The sequence below is a fragment of the Leopardus geoffroyi genome, chromosome D2 (assembly GCF_018350155.1).
Source record: "Leopardus geoffroyi isolate Oge1 chromosome D2, O.geoffroyi_Oge1_pat1.0, whole genome shotgun sequence".
Lineage (NCBI taxonomy): Eukaryota > Metazoa > Chordata > Mammalia > Carnivora > Felidae > Leopardus > Leopardus geoffroyi.
This window is the reverse complement of record NC_059334.1, coordinates 4,730,287-4,747,558: the sequence shown is the minus strand read 5'-3', so window position 1 is coordinate 4,747,558 and position 17,272 is coordinate 4,730,287. Positions and strand designations below refer to the sequence as shown.

Below are 17,272 nucleotides of genomic sequence, written 5' to 3'. Positions count from 1 at the left end.
CAGGTAAAAAAGGTATAGGATATATATACTCAGCCTTAAAAGGTGAAATCCTGCCATTTGCAACGATGTGGATGGAGCTAGAGAGTTTTATGTGAAGTGAAGTAAGTCAGACAAAGAAGGACAGATTCTGTATGATTTACTCATATGTAGAATTTAAGAAAGAAAACAGATGAACAAAGAAAAGAGAGACAAAAAAACCAGACTTAAATATAGAGAACAAATTGGTGGTTGGCACAGGGGAGGTGGGTGGGGGCATGGGTGAACTAGATAAAAGGGATTAAGAGTACACTTATCACGAGGAGCAGTGAGAAATGTATAGAAATGTTGAATTATACTGTAACGAGTGTTCTGTGACACTGCATGTTAGTTATATTTCAATAACGCAAACAAACCACTGTCCTACAAAGCAGGCCAGAATTTCTTACAGAGATCTGTCTTCAGGCCGTGCCGTGTTACCTCACGTGGGGTTCCTCCTTTCCATAGCATTTTGAAAAAATAAATTTTCCTATTGAACGTACCTTATGTACGTATGTTTATATGTCTGGATTTGGAGGGATCCAGAAGATGATGTTCTTGAATGGAGCAGTATATCAGTAGAATGATAAGTCTTGCTAACAAGGGTTATGTGATTGTGCCTTTTCCACTTAAGAGTGTAAAAATCAAAAAGACAAAACATCCAGTGCAGGAGGTCTGCCTTTGTTCTTCCAGTGGGGGCTGGGGAGGTGAAGGACTACAGATCCAGATCTAGTTTATTGTTTTCTTCAAGCATTAATATTCATCCTTTACTGCCAGGAATGCTTGTGAAGCTCTGTCACTTGAATTTAAAAAGGCTTTTGAGGAGGGCTCCACACTGTCTGCTCTGAACGGGACCTCGCTATTCTTATTTGTAAACTGTCAGCATGAGGCAGGAACTAACCATCAGGAAGATTGGCTTTCACAAAAATATAAAGTGATTAGAAAACTCCAAACATCTATAAGCCTAACTTCTTTCATGCCTTATAGTTTTCTTTTTCTTGTGCTTTATGAAAAGAGCAGAACATCCTCTGGGGATTTTCATTCATTGTTTTGTTGACTCTTAATTCACAGATGATTTATGCCATGGCTGCATTTGCAGAATCGGTTCATGAATATAGACTCTAAGAGAGCCAAATAACATTACACAAAGTTTTTCTTTCTCCGCTCTTAAAACTTTCCATGATATTCAAAGTGAGTGCCTTCTGGATTCCCCCCCCCCCATTTCAATACACCAGAGAGCCAGAAGATGGAATCAATGTTCTATTAAGCAAGGCTCTATCTTACGAATTATTGGTTGTCTCTATTTCATGTGTGTGGTCTCCTCAGTATTTACAAATGCCAGATAACTTTCCCAGTCACACATGCCGCTCTCCCAAAAGTGCTCATTTGGAGACACTGAGCCCTCAGAGTGGGGAAAAAAACACCAAGCAGTGAGTTTTAGAAATGAAAAACGTGGTAGCTCAATCTCAGTAATTACAGGGTACCACTGAAACTTGGGTCCACCAAGGCTTACCTGATTTTTTTAAGGCTTATCTTGACTTACGTCAAATTTCTATCAGGCCAGAAGTGTGGTGTTTGTAGGGAAACGCACGTTTCAGGAAGAGCCTTTAAACTGGCTCTGTGCCCCCTGCTCACACCTTTCTCTGTCACAGAGAAAGAGAGCTCACAAACAGAGCCCAGAAAGATGGGCATGTACCATTCTTTCCCTGTTGGAATCACATACCAACAGCCCCTGGCAAATGACCAACATTTAATGGGAGTTCAGTCTGCCGTTAGAATTGCTGTTTCCTAGAATAAAGGTGCACAGTTGCCTGTCGTCCATGATGCCTTTACGATCTTCCCATCATCTTCCGTGTCCTTGGCCACCATAGTATGATGCATATTCTTCTTGCAGGTCAACCGTCCATTGTCCTAAATTTCCTGGTTTCCTGGTGTATTTACCAGCGTGAGCTCTTAGGGACCAGAAATTCTGTCTTTTGTCTAATGGAAGAGCTAGCAAATGCAGGAATTCAGGAAGTGTTTGTTTAATAAATGAATAACCAAGCAATGAATATAAATGAATAGAACCAATGCTTCATTTACTCTTTCAATATACCACTTAACTTGCATAGATAGGCACTAAAAACCATTAAAAAAAATAAGACATTATTTTTTAGGAAGTTCAAGTCCCCAAGTTGAGAAAAAAGTCTACGGCCGTACCACCCTGAACGCGCCCGATCTCGTCTGATCCCAAGTTGAGAAAAAAAAAATAGTTTCTTGCCAAATTTTTGAAGAGGAAAAAGAGAAATGTCTTAGTCAAGAAAAAAAGGTGATTGAGACATTCTGAGTTTTGCAAAATTATCTACATTTAATTCACTTTGTATATATTTTCTGATTGACTTTTATCAATTGTTTGTAGTAGAGTTGGGTGTGAGAAGAAATACAAGATGCAGCTCCTTTTTTTGAAGAAAACTTAAGATTTAGTGTATGTAGGGCCATTATGTAGAACCTTCAGAAATACTTTGGGAAGCGTTGTAGGACTCATGAAACCTGAGGGAATCGTAGAGTCTCCACAGAGGGCTCTAGAGCACAGCGCACTGGCTGGGAGCTTGCACTCTGTAAAGGTTTCCTGCTATAACTCTACTCTTTCCAGCTTCGCGTCTTTGTTAGTTAGGAGTCTCTGTTCTCATTGAGAAGACATAATGAGATGAGATGAGATGTCCTCATCTATAAAATGGGGGCTCAGGTGTCATGGCACCCTGCATCCGAGGACTGGAGTGAGAATTGGGTGAACTGATGTAGGCAGAATGCTTGAAATGCTATCTGGGGGTAGGAAGCACGATGGGCGATTCTTTGTGAGCAGAGCAAGTAAATGGTACAAAGGGAAGGAGAGGGATGAGCCAGAGGCACAGCATTCGCAGGTTCAGGAATTTAAGTCGTGGGGTGATTGAGGAGTTGAAGAATTCAAGGGGGCTGGAGCACGCGAATCCCGTGTCCAGCGTGAATGTGGCTCTAACGGGAAGGCAGACAGCTTGTGGGTCCCAGCCTATGAGCCCAGGGCTGTGAAGTTTTCCCCGTGAAGCGACTGCACAGACAGCATTTGCTCACTTTTCTTGTAGTATATACTCTCGCTTGACTCGGTAACCTTTTATTTTACATGGGAGCTGGTTTTTAAAACTAATCTACCCTAGCTCTTAGTGTACTTATTCAGTTACATTTCCTTTCATTAGTTGTTGTTACTTATTTTAGAACTCTATTTATGATCTTTTAAATGAGGAGAATACAAAGGGTAAAAGGGAGGACTTAGGGGATGTTTGAGCCTAGGGAGGCTATGTGTATCCTTTTCTCCTGGTTGGTTCACAAGGACACCCTAAACCCTTCCAGGTTCCTGTGGTTCCTTAGGCAAAAAAAAAAAAAAAAAATCACGACTCTGGAAAAGACCAATAGTCTTTGTGTAGAAACAGGTAAACCGACATTTTTCTGAAGAGAACAACTTGCCCATTTCTTGGTGGATCTGTTGTAATTTCATGCGTTTCTCAGGCCCCTCTACGAGGAAACCTGTTAAATAAAACCCACGGTCGCCAGCTCCCTCAGCTCGCGGCAGGAACAGTGACCGTGCTGTGCGGACACTGCTGAGTGGGTTTCATTTTAAAGCAGTGATTCCTCACCCCCAGAAAGCACATTGTTTTCTCTGGTTTGGGAAAGTGAGAAAATATGACAATGTGGGAAATTTTTCACAAAACTATCTTTTTTTTTTTTAGTTTAAAGGATAATAATGTGGTCTGAAGTGATGATGTTTCATTTTTTTTGTTATTAAAATATTCCTTTAATGAACTCATGGTAACAAAAGATGATGATAATCTAACATGTTCTTATGTCTCAAGACACGATGCTGATATTCTTATGATGCTGTCTGTTCTTCAAATCTGTTACTACTTAGTAACTTCTAAATGTCTGGGGTCTTCTGTTCTAGAGAATAACCAATAGTCCTAAAGCAATTATGAGAGTTTTTGAGGAAAGACAATAAAGGGTACCAAAGGAACTACTGGATTATTTTTCTAAGTTCTTCTAGAAGAAGGTGTTTTTTTTTTAAATTGTTTTCATGTTTATTTTTGAGAGGGAGAGAGTGAGAGTGGAGGAAGGGCAGAGAGAACAAGACACAGAATCCCAAGCAGGCTCCAGGCTCTGAGCTGTCAGCACAGAGCCCGATGCAGGGCTCAAACTCACAAACTGCGAGGTCATGACCTGAGCCAAAGTCAGATACTCAACCGACTGAGCCCCCCAGGTGCCCCTAGAAGAAATTTAATTAAACTGAGCTGTTGAAAGTGATATTCTTAGAATCCGCTGTACACATCTACTACATAAAGCCAGGACACAACCTCTTTGTTCTTTTCCACATGATCTACGTGTTCCTGCCTTCACACTTCTGCTTCCAATCTTCATAGAGGCAGAAATGCCATCCCACATCTTTGCCCGAGGAAAGCGACATCAACTATAATGCCCAGCTCAATGTCTCCTTTCTCATGAGAAAGTCCCTGGTTGTTTCCACCTCTTCTTCCAAAATCTTGGGATGTTTTATGTAAACCTTCCTTATATTTGTTTCTTTTGAAGACAAGTATGATACTCTTGGCTGATGTGTTGATTGCCTGCGGTGGCCATGGCAAAGTACCGAAACCTGGGTGGATTAAGACAGCAGAGGTGTGTTGTGTCACTGGTCTTGAGGCTGGAAGTGTGAAATGACAATGTCGGTGGGGCACACTGTCTCTGGAGGCACTGGGGAAGGCACTGCTCCATGCGTCCTTCTCCCCTGCTTCCTGTAACCTCAGGCATTGCCTGATGTGTGGAGGCATCTGTCCAGTACTCCGTCGTCTGGGGACGTTCTCCCCAAGTGTCCTCACACAGTCTGCCCTGTCCACGTTTCCCTGTTTCATGATGACACCAGTCATATGGGATGAGGGCCCACCCTAATGACTTCATTTCACCTTGATTACCTTTGTAAAGACCCAGTTTCCAAATAAGGTCCCATTTTGATGTGCTAGGCATTGGGACTTCAATGTAGCTATTTAAGGGGACACAGTTCAAACCATAAGTAGTTAAGGTGATTAGTGCTGGGGATTCTGGGGGCCACTGAGAGATGAGGTGGGGGAGAGAAACTGGGAACAGACCATAAAGACACTTTCTACCAAGTTGGGAGTTTCGGGATTTAGGAAATGTATTGCTCGTCTTCACATCCTTGTATCAGTAGCACAAGATCCAAAGTCCCAGAGGACTTGAAGTTTTAAGTGTTATCCCCTGGCTACTTAGGGTAGAGGAGGGACTTAGCCCTTTGGCTTCCCTTTCCCCAAGACTTGTTACTGGTGGATTTCCCAAAAGAAAGTGTGGGTTGCACTTAGAAAGAGAGGCTGCAGGTAAAATAAAAGCAAAAACAGTGAAATTTCTTGACCCAAAATGATTCAAATAGAGTTTCATACTACAATAAAATTCAGTCAACTTGACAAGACTGTATGTGACAATACAACAAGACATGTGTTACAGTTATTTCTTCTGCTCACAAAGAATCCACATTCTTTAGCAGCTGTGACATAATAATAAATATATATTTGGTCTCTGTCCTTGATTCCTGACACAGACCTCCTCAAACCCTTGTAATTTTCTGAGTAGCTGTTATAATAGAAGTGTCTTATACAGACAGCTTTGTCTGGTGATAGGAGAATCTTTTGTTCTTTTTTTAATTAATGTTTATTTATTTTGAGAGTGAGAGTGCATGAGCAGGGGAGGAGCAGAGAGGGAGAGGGAGAATCCCCAGCAGGCTCCATGCTGTCAGTGCAGAGCCCAATGCAAGGCTTGGCCTCATGGACTGTGAGATCATGACCTGAGTCGAAGTCGAGAGTCAGATGCTTAAGCAACTGAGCCCTCCAGGCATCCCAGAGCGTCTTTTGTTCTAATGAGACAACTCTTGGTGGGGTCCTGGATGGGGACTGGACCAAGCCATCCACCAGGGAGGTCGAGTTCGTAATGGATCATGCCTACATGACGAACCTTCATTAAAATCCCTAAGCTATGCTGTTCAGAGACCTTCCAGGTTGGTGAACACATCCACCTACCTGGAAGGTGGTGCCCACCCCAACCCCAGGGGGACAGAAGCTCCTGCACTCAGGACCCTTCCAGACCTTGCCCATGCACCTCTGCATCTGGCTATTTGTGTGTATTCTTTATAATATCCTTTAAAATAAACTGGTGAATGTAAGTATTTCCTTGAGCTCTGTGAGCCTTTATAGAAAATTAGTGACTCTGAGGAGAAAGTGGTGAGAACCTCCAATTTAAAGCCATTGAGTCAGAAGTGCAGGAGGCCCAGGACTTGTGGTTCGCATCAAAAGTGAGAGGCGGTCTTATACCGCTAATCTGTGGGGTCCATGTTAACTCTGGATAGGTAGTGTCAGAATTTAATTGTAGGACACTATGTTGGTGTCTGGAGAGTTGGAGAACTAGTTGGTGTGGTAAAAACAATAAATAAAATACATATTTGGTATCAGAAGTGTTTTGAGTGGAGACAGTTTCCCTTTAGCAGCTTAAGACAACCCCCATTCTATTCTATCTCACAATTGTGGGTCGGGGATTTGGACAGGGCTCAGCTGGATGTTTCTTCTGTTCTGTGTGTTATCAACGAAGGTTCTTGGGGGTACCCAGATGGTACTTAAGCTGGTCTGGCCTCTCCAGAACTTAAGGAGAATGAATGAGAGGTTAGAACCGGCTGGATTGTCGACAAGACATGTACAGTGGTCTGGCCAGCACATGGTCTCAAACTAGCCAGATTTCTTAAATGGTAGCTCAGGGACACAGAGAGACTTTCAAGAAGCCTGAGAATGTCACAGCGCTTCTTGCTGTCAGCCTCAGAGGCCCAGGAGGTAACACCATATCCACTAAGTAAGTTCCCAAGTCCACGCTGCATTCAAGGGGAAGAGAATCAGACCCTACCTTTCAGTGGGAGGAGCGGTGAAGATTGTAGAGCCATCCACCACAGCAAAACTTAACATGAGGATGACTGTTACTCAAAGTCCTGCAGATATTTTGGGAGATGCTGATAAAATTTCCGACTTTATTTACCGTACACTCAAGCAAGTAAACATTTAAAAGTTAACCCAGTGCTTAGCTGTAGCATTATAGTACTGTGTACCCATCCTGGGTATAAATAAAGCTAAATCTACTTCCTGGAAAACATTACAACTAAAAATATTTTAGCAGTTTAGAATTGAGAGTGCTTACTTAGTTAAGCCATCTGCTTAATTTCTAAAACATCCCATATAACCGTTTCCCCGGTATCAGGTAGACTATTGTACTAGAGTGACTTGAGAGTCATCGAAAGAATGCCATCCGTTTGACGAGTAATTGAAGTTTTAGATATGCACAGACAGATTCCTATCAGGATTTCATCGTATTTCTCTTCGGAAATACAGCACAGCTTAAAAAAGAAAATGGCTTTGGGGGTGTTGCCATAATGAGTGGGGACAAAGATTAGCACCACTGGGAGTATTTACAATCCCAACCCTTGGATACTCTGCTGTTTTCTTGGTTTTACACGGTTCCATAAAACACAAATAGCAGCTTTATTGTCTCTCTTCTGTTGTTTTACAAGCTTCATGTTGGCAGCCAGGCTTATGATGCAGTCAGCACTTTCAGACTGGGATGCACAAAAAACATTAGATCCGAGAAGAGAGGCTCGGCCACGCTGATACCCTGTAGTGTTGTTTCGGGAAATGCCATGCTGGTGATTACAAAGGCTGAGGTCATATATTTCTACCACCACATCCTACCATTATGGTAGTTCTAATTGTAGTGAGTTGTGGAATCAATGGATGAGAGAAAAATAACTTTTCTCCAGAAAACTAAGGAACACACAAAATTAAGACTTTAAATGTTTGGCGATCTTTTGTTTAATAACATAACATTACAAAGTACGGTACATTGTGATTCTGGAAGGACAAGGAATAGTGTAAGCATATGTTTAATTGAGGATCTTGGTGTATAGAAAGCTATTATTAGTGTTATCAACATCATCATGTTGTATGAAGTTATGGTCTCGAGGACTCACTGACTGAGGTTAAAAGCAACCTCAACAATGAGTTAAGACAACAATTAGTCTGTGACCAATCAGGCTGCCGTTCGCTAATTACAGTACCATTAACTACTTCTCTACCAACATGTACTCTTGTGCTGTGGACAAACTATTATTTTCTGGTTTTTTTCTTACCACCAAAACCACAAAATTAGAATTGAAAGGTAAAGCTGTGACCTCTCTGACATGCATTCCCACCTAGTAGAGTCAGTATTTGCCCAATGCAAAAGAGTACCTTCCCATGGTAGGATTTTTAATTTTGGTCCATTTTGCAATATTAAGTTTATAAACAAAGAGAAGGGACCTTCTCTCAGGTCCACGATAAAGAGAATGTGTCACATTTGTTCATTCAGCACTGTTTCCGGTCCAGTGGTATATGTAAGACATTATGTTGGTAGAGGGGTTCAAAAGATGGGTGAAAAGTGTCTGTGACACAGGGCTTTACAGTAAAATCGAAGAGAAATATATGTCATACAGATATATAAGTGGCGATTTTATTCTTCGGATTTTCTCAAGTGAGGCTTTATAAGATTTTTCATCTTAAGTTTTAAGAATGATCACTTGACCTATTCTTTTTTTACTATGTTGTTATAGAATAAATTTAAACTTTGGCTCATCATGTTGGGATTCCCATACATTCTCAATTTCACGTCTCTGAATTTAGTCATAGACTCCCATAGGGTAATTTTCCTTTTCACTTTAAAATTGCATTGTATCTCTCTCAAGGATAAAAGTATTTGTAATGCAAGTTATAGGGCACCTATGATAAGAATATATATTTTATCCATATTGGATTTCAAACCTTATGTTATGCTGGGATTAAACACATAAGCTGTTATAAATAAAGGGAACCTATATGACTAGGAGTTTTAAATGGTTAGATAGTAATACATCTGAAAACCCACCATCCAGAGATGCTTAGTGGTGTCATGAAGAAAGTTATTAGTGCCACATTGGGAAGAGTCTATTTTTGGAACAAATGCAATGTTCCCCTTTGCGACAGCATAGGAGGGACTCCACATCACGGCACAGACTACAGTCAAATAAAAGAGCTGGGGTGTAGACAGACAGACAAAACCTTTCCTTTGGTAACAAGCATAAACAGCTGTCAGCATTTTGTTCAACCTCCTGCAGCAGAACCTTACAGAATCATTTCCTAATATGGAACATAAAGTGAATTTTGAGAAATTTATTCAGAGGGGGACAATCTTCATGTGGTCAGGAGGCCCTGATACAAGGACCAAGTTAAGCACAGATTCCCTTGAAGAGAACAGTGTGGATCGTAGAAGATTGGAGCCTGAATGCAGAGAAATGTCGATCTTACTACAATTACATTTTCTTGGTCGTAACTTTCATGGTTTCTTTAGTGTGGAGACAATAGAAATTGTCTTCAGACCCTAGGGCAAATAACACAGACTCACACTAACTGCGTTTTATTCAACGGTATTCAGGGGATAAATGCAGTGCATTTCCCAGGAGACTTTCCTTTGGTCCCAGGGTCACATGTTGAGAGGGTTTTGGGGGAGGCACTGGGGCATGACAGCAGAGTCACAAAAATGGGAGAGATACTTTGATTGATGTGATGTGTCTCCTCCCAAGAGAACCAAGCGAATCTTCAGCAGAGTGAATTAACAAGATCCTTCTCTCCAGCAGATGTGTTTTATGGAAATCAGAACAGTGGAAATGAGGCAGCAGATGCAGGAGTGGAAGTGGAAGATTGTAATGGAGACAAACACAGGCATTTAGAGAAAGTATGGGGGAGGCTTTGAATTTAAGGGTAGAAGACACATGCATGGATGTTCTGGTCCTGCCATTCCCAGCAAATCCCTAAGTGTCTACTAAATATATGAATTAAAGAACCTAGTAATGGGCACCTGGGTGGCTTAGTCGGTTGGGCGTCTGACTTTGGCTCAGGTCATGATCTCATGGTCGTGGGTTCGAGCCCCACATCAGGGTCTATGCTGACAGCTCGGAGCCTGGAGCCTGTTTCAGATTCTGTGTCTCCCTCCCTCCCTCTCTCTCTCTCTGTGTCTCTCTCAAAAATAAACATTAAAAAAGTTAAAAAAAAAAATGAACCTACCAGATTAGGTGGGTTCAGCCAATTAGAATTTCAAGATTCTGGTACTCAGAGCAAGTCATATCAACTAAGTAATGACCTCTCCAGTTTTCTCTTTTAAAAATATCTGATTCTGCTACATTTTACATTATCATTTTAAATTGTGAGACACCTACATGCATGCCTAGACTTGCAAAGAATATAATTATGTAGAGAGACTTAGCATTTATTCCAAACCTTGGGGTGTCTTACCTTGTACTATTTTGGTTGTATTGCCTTGCAGAGCTGAACTCTGGTTTTGCAGTCTTTTCTCCTCATTCTTGCACCTAAACCTATCTTACAGGATATTTCTACCCAGCTTTCTCTTACTTTCTTGTGCAGAGGTACACAGGAAAACTAGCAGAACTGTGTATGGGTAAATTAAAGAATTATTTCAGTAAACATGTGTTCATAGCCTGCTAATGGCGGGCACTAAGTGTGTCCAAACACTCGGGGATATTCTTCAGGGCACCAGGAATATTAAACAGTGCCCATCTTCTGCTGCCACGAGTCTTCCAGACCTAGTGTTGCCTGTCATATGAAGGGGGTGCTCGGTACATATGCAGCACGGATTTGTGTTGGATTCTGTGGGACGCTCCCTAATTATTATCTAGAAGGATGACCCATTGCGAGTTTGAAGATGGGTGATTTAACATAAAGACATGACTTCCATATCAATTATTCTGAACACTAAAAGTTCAAGTTCCTTCTCCTGTGTTGGGGCCCATGCTAAACCAGGGTGCACAAGATGCGTGCTCAGGACTTAGCGTTGCAAGGGCCTGCTTCATTGAACGTGAGAAGCATTCTTCAACATGGAAAACACAAGGGGCGCCTGAGGCTCAGTCAGTTAAGCATTTGACTCTTGATTTCAGCTCAGGTCACAATCTCACTGTTTGTGAGTTGGAGCCCCACGTCGTGCTCTGTGCCGATAGCGCAGAGCCTGGAGCTGCTTCAGATTCTGTGTCTCCCTCTCTCTCTGCCCTTCCCCCCGCTCTGTCTCTCAAAGATAAATAAAAAAATTTTAAAAATGGAAAAAAGAGTTTGTTTCCCATTGTCTGAAGTTAATATGGTTTGTAGAAACTGTTGTGCATAAGCATTTCTAGTTTGTTCGTTTTCTCAATAGGAAGTGTTGTTCAGCGAGTATTTTATGTATAAAAACTATTGAACCAGATAGTATCAGGTATTTACCACAAAGAAACTAAATTCTGATGTGTTTTGAAAAAGGCAATAATTTATGCAGATTTCACCGGAACTGGGGAAAAGAGCCTTCCTGACTGACAGAGGGACCAATCAGATGACAGGCACATTGTCATCTGATTCCTTGGGCCGTGGTAACCCACGGAGGCAGTAGTTATCGTGGGGTGTCATAAACAGGAGAGTGTGACCCAGCTGTGCTTAGGAACTAATAATAAAATACTTAGATTCTATCCATTACAGAGATGTTTTTGAGTGAAATGGAACCTGCTGATGACCAAAAATTTGAACAAGGCTATAGGAAAGATAAAAGTAAGGAATTTTGGAAGAATGTAACTGCCTTATAACTTTTACCTACTTCCAGAGACACCTCTAGATACTCTGAATTTTGCCTCAGAAGATTTGGTTAGAAGTTGAGCCTGTGCATAGTCAGATCCAGAATTGTGCTTTGGAAGATGCCACCCTCGCAGAATGCAGCGTATTTTAGAATTCATAGAATACCACGTGGTGCTCTGGTTTGGCAACACAAGGGCTCTGTGCGGATGGTCCTGCCAGAGGCCCTGCCACGTACTAATATAGCAGTGGTGGGTGCTATACGATATACCATTGTTTTTTTGTGCTTGCTTTCAGTGAGAGCTGATAGGATAAGATAAATCTGCGCTGTCCCGTAGAGTAGCCATTGACCACATGTAGCTGTTGAGCACTTGAAATGTGTCTAAGCCAACTAAGATACAGAATTTGAAGATTTCGATGAAACAAAGAATGTAAAATATCTCATTAATAATGTTATTGCGTGTGGAAATGATAATATTTTGATTATATTGAGTTAAATAAAATATACCATTAGGATTAATCTCGTCTGTGTTTTTTCTTCTACTCTTGGAAAATCGAAAATTGCATATGTGGTTCACATTTGTGGCTCACGTATTTCTATCAGATAAAGCTTCTATAGACAGTTGTGGTAGAATAATGAGAAGATAAAAGTGAGATGGGAGTATAGCACTAATAATTTTGGTTGTCAGACTTTCCATTTATAAGGGTTAAGGATATTGAAGACATGAGTAAGTACAGGTAATGAGAAAAGTAAACTATAATTGAAAGAGGGCTGGAAGAGTCCAAATTCTACCATATTGATTTGTATGTGGCTAACAAAGTGTTGCTATTGTGAATACATTTTTTTTTTTTGCTAGACCAGGAGGAAATGTAAGTTTTTAGTAAGAATAAATAAGAACTAAATCAAGGAAAGTAAAACGTATATGATTTAGGTATACACGCAATTCATGTATACCTGAATACGTGTCGGAGGAAGTTAAGGTTTGCATTTGTCCCACTTCTGAGACATGTCAGCCTTTTAAAAATATCAGTGATTGATTCACATAAAACTATGATGTCATTCCTTGGAATAAGTTATCTTCTCTTTGTCAAAAACCAAATTCTGTCCACCAAGTAAAATAAAGCAGAAAGACGAGTTTACTGCAAGAGTTTCAGTCTGTAAGATGAGAAGGTCAAGGCTCCACAAGCAGTGAGTTCTGAGTTGCTCACAAAGTAAGGAGTTTTACGGGGTAAATATGGAAGTCATTTGGCTTTTCTAGCTGATTGGTTGCCCACGAGTCTTCCTTATTTGGATCAGTGTAGATTTGTGAGGGGAAAAAGGAAGTCCAGAGACTGCAAGAACGGGCTTGGTATTTGGGGATGGGCTGGCATTCTCTGATGATCTATGAGAAAAGCTGTAAATTCCTATAGCTAAGGTGACATAAGGTTAAATTTCATTTTCTTTAATGCACCTGCACTGGCCAGTTCCATGATATCCCCAACATACGTGCCTCCATTATGCTTGGTTCTGTCTCTGAAACGACTCTTCTAATTTAAAGCTATATAGTGTATCTATGTGGTAGAAAGAATAATATCCCTACCAAAGATGTTCGTGTAACTAATCCTCTGAATCTGTGAATACTTTACTTTAAAGGACAAAGGAAACTTGGCAGATGAGGTTCAATTAAGGACCTTGAGATAGTAAAAGAATCCCGAATTATCCAGTTGGTTTCACTGTTTTCCTACGAGAGGAAGGTGGGAGGGTCAAAGAGAGAAATGTGACAACAGATACAGAATTGAAGTTATGCACTTTGAAGATGGAGGAAGGGACCACAAGGCAAGGAATGTAAGTGACTTCTAGAAGTTGCAAAAGGCAAGGAAATGGATTCTTTTCTAGAGTCTTTAGAAGGAAGACAGCTCCGCTGATAACCTTGATTTTGGCTAGTGACACTTGTTGAATCTCTGACCTCCATAACTTTAAGAAAATAAATGTGTGGTGTTTCAGAGCACTGCATTTGTGGTAATTTGCCACAGTAGCCATGGGAACCAATACAGTAAATTGCTATGGCTACCTGTTTTGAAAATTCTAATTTTTCGACATTTTATATACCTTTGTCAAATTGGGGAAATATTCTGTTTGCTTCACAAAGTTGGCATAAATACCTCATGAGATAAAACACAGGGTATGTTTTTAAAAGTATATTATACTGCATAAATTCATATTACTATTGTTTTAAATATAGCATTTATCTTTCGCTAAACTATTAATATATATTTTTTACTGTTGGGGTTGTTTAGATCTTATTCTGTTGAATGAGAATACATAAACTCATGTTTTGGTTTGGGTTCCCTGAAACAAGGATTTGAGTGCAAGTAAGTTGATTTGGAATTTGGCCCCAGGAAATGTGCAAGGAGCAGGAAGTGAGACAGGCAATCAAAAGTTGACCTTGTTGTCTAGCAGTTTACTAGGGTGCATAACTAAAGCTTGATCCCTTTGTGCAAATCTGAGAGCCAGGACAGAGCCCCTTTCTCCAAGGCGTACTCCTGTGGGGTGAGGGAGCCCAGGTGTTTGTACCCCTCAGTCTTTGTTCAGGCTGCTCCTGGTGACCATTAATTCTCTGGCCTGTTCTTGGAGAGGTGACAAGCACTCCTTTGACCAAACTTTAGTCAGGCTCCTCTGAACCTTCTTCTCAACTAGGACTTGTTCTTGGTACACTAAGCCCAGTTGTAGCAAGAATCTTTTTGAGGTGATTTAGTGGGATACTCCCTAATCCTTGATAACTAATCAAGCTCCCCTTCCCCACTCTTGATACGTAAGTTCCTCTTAGAAGTTTTCCACCCATTGGCTGCTTCACCCTGTTCATTGATTGTAAATCCCCAGCTGTCCCTATTGTTGAGTTCAGTCTCTCTCTAATGTGACAGGCTTGAATAACTTGTCTATTTAACTTCCTCTGGGGCAACTTTTCTTTGGCATGGACCTAGCCATCTCAGGCTACCAGCAAAAGCCTGCAAGCAAAGAATTGCAGGTGTTAGCAACTGGAAGTCGGGCCATTGTGCTTTAAATTGGTAAGGGTAAGAGGATATGGGCAAGGAGCCCATACACAATCCTTCTCGGAGACTTAATGGCTTTAAACATAGTGATTGTTCTTCCTATATAGCCAATGTCTCTAAATTTCAGTTTCCTTTTCTATAAAATGGGATAATGTCTACATTAAAGGTTGTTGTAAAGACTACATGAGATAACACCCGTGAATTCCAAACATCTGAAAGTATTCTAGAATTCTTTCTGCCCTTTAGTAGATACAGTCCTAACTTTGGTTTCAATTTGAGTGACAACAGAGTGTTGGAGAGTCAAATTGGGCTCACACCAGTCAGAGATTTGGCCAGTATTCTGTTTTACTAATAGTTTCCAGGAAATGTGCAGTTGTGAAACACAAGAGAAAGGGAACAAGTCTGGGACACCTGCGTAACTCCTCACATTCTCTTTCACCAGATGCATGCTTTTTGGCCCTGGATAATACAGGAGGTCTGTAAGAAGTCCATGTGTTGCTCGTTTTTTGAGGAGTATATAGATTAGGTGATTTTCTCTTGGGAGCCATGCTTCATACTGTAAGCAATCCTGAACTAGGGACATACTGTCAAGAGTATTCCAAATATGTGGATATTCCTCCTAGCATGAATCATCAGGATGTTGCTCAGACACCTACTTACCATGCTTCCAAGAAGATAAGACTGGGTCACCTGCATTCTTTCTTACTTCGGCGATATTACCATGGCAACCAGGAGAGGAACAGGTCACAGGCCAGCTGCTTTAACTGCTTCTTACTTCAACTGAGAGAGCTCTTCCTTTACAGTGCTTTATCTTGGTATACTTCATTTATGGGTATGGTTATGTATGGTTATAATCGACAATGTTTATTGAGTGCTTACTATATGCTGGGCACCATTCTAAAGCTTGACCTGTTTGTTGTCTTTGTCAGCTTGGGCTACCGTTACAAATTACCACAGACAAGTGGCTTAAATAATAGACATGTATTTCTCATAGCTCTTGAGGCTGGAAGTCCAAGATCATAGTGCTGGTAGATTTGATTCCTGTTGAAGGCTCTTGTCCTTGCTTGCAGATGACTGGATTATTGCTGTGTCTTCACAGGGACTTTCCTAGGTGCGTGCACAGAGTGAGAGTGAGGGAGTGAGACAGAGACCTCTTCCTCTTCTTATTAGCCACTAACACCTCATGACCTTATCTAATTCTAATTACCTTCTAAAGGCCCATCTTCAAATATCATCATATTGAGGGTTAGGGCTTCAACATTCAAATTTGAAGGGTATACAATAATCAGTCCATAACACCTGTATTACTTCTTTTAATCTCCACACAACTTATGAGATAAACATCCTTTTGATTTATTTCACAGATGGGGAAACTCAAGCACAGAGAGGTTATGTAATATATGTAAGGCCATACAACTAATAAGTGGCAGAACCTGAATTCAAATCCAGACAGTTTGGACTTAGAGCCTGTGCTCTTAGCCACTATCTTTTGCCACCTCACTATATTGAGAAGCAATCATGGATAAACCAACATAATGTGTTCCATAATCCATAATTCTGACGTGTGTCTATCTTCTCAGAAAGATCCCCAGAGTAAACTCATAACCCATAACTTGCTGCATATCCCCCATTCAACCCAAGATGTGGTGAAGAAGCAACATTTTAAACTATACAAGCAAAAAATTAAACTATATTTTTCTCAATCACCCAAATGTTACAGTATTAATTGGGAACTACATATAGATTAGATGAGACATGGAGATTCCTCCCATAGGAAAATCTGCAAAAGCCCGATTAAAATTGTTTTTTCCATGTGTCTGACACCTATCTGTCTTTCATTTTGAGACACCTTATTGCTTTTGGTCTTGCTCTGAGTTCTCTTCTTCTCATTATTCTGGCATTGATGTCATCAGAGTGAAGGATAATTGAGGAAATGAAAATATGGAATGTTGGTTTATATAGTGAAATATGCTGAAGTATTTTCAGTAGTATAAATTATAGAACCTGCACGAGATAAATGTAGAGATTTCCACTTAGAGTGTTTTATATCTCTTAGGAGGAGGTTTGGTACACGACACATTGATGTGGCAAATGTTTCCTGAGCTCTGACTACGTGCTAGGCATTATATATGTGCCAGGGGTTGCTTAGCGGACACAAAAGTTCATATTTGGTGGAAGTGCGGTAGGTGATCGACACAACTCACAAGTCAAGGAGGAAATAGACACGAAAAAGTATGCTAGTCCTACGTCCTGCACAAAGAGTTGGGCTAGGTCGTGATAGGGAATTACTGGCGGCTGCCGTAGAGTAGGTGGTTAGGGGACGTCTCTGAAGTAATGACAAGAAGCTAAGATCTGCCTGACCAGAAGGGTCGGTCAGGCAGAGAAGCAGAAACCATAGAGTATCCTGAGTGGCAGGTGTGAAGGCCCTGAAGAGCCTGCTTGGCACATTCTAGGAGCAGAAAGAAGGCCACCTGTGTTGGTTTCTGGAGGCAGAGAAGAGACAGGTTGGGATG

The 17,272-nt window shown here is 41.0% G+C and overlaps 1 long non-coding RNA gene across 2 annotated transcripts in view; it reads left to right on the top strand.

Annotated features, from left to right (window-relative positions):
• LOC123576383 overlaps positions 1-17,272 on the top strand; it is a 126,866-nt gene that overhangs the window by 31,284 nt on the left and 78,310 nt on the right. The gene's annotated exons all lie outside the window — the stretch shown is intronic.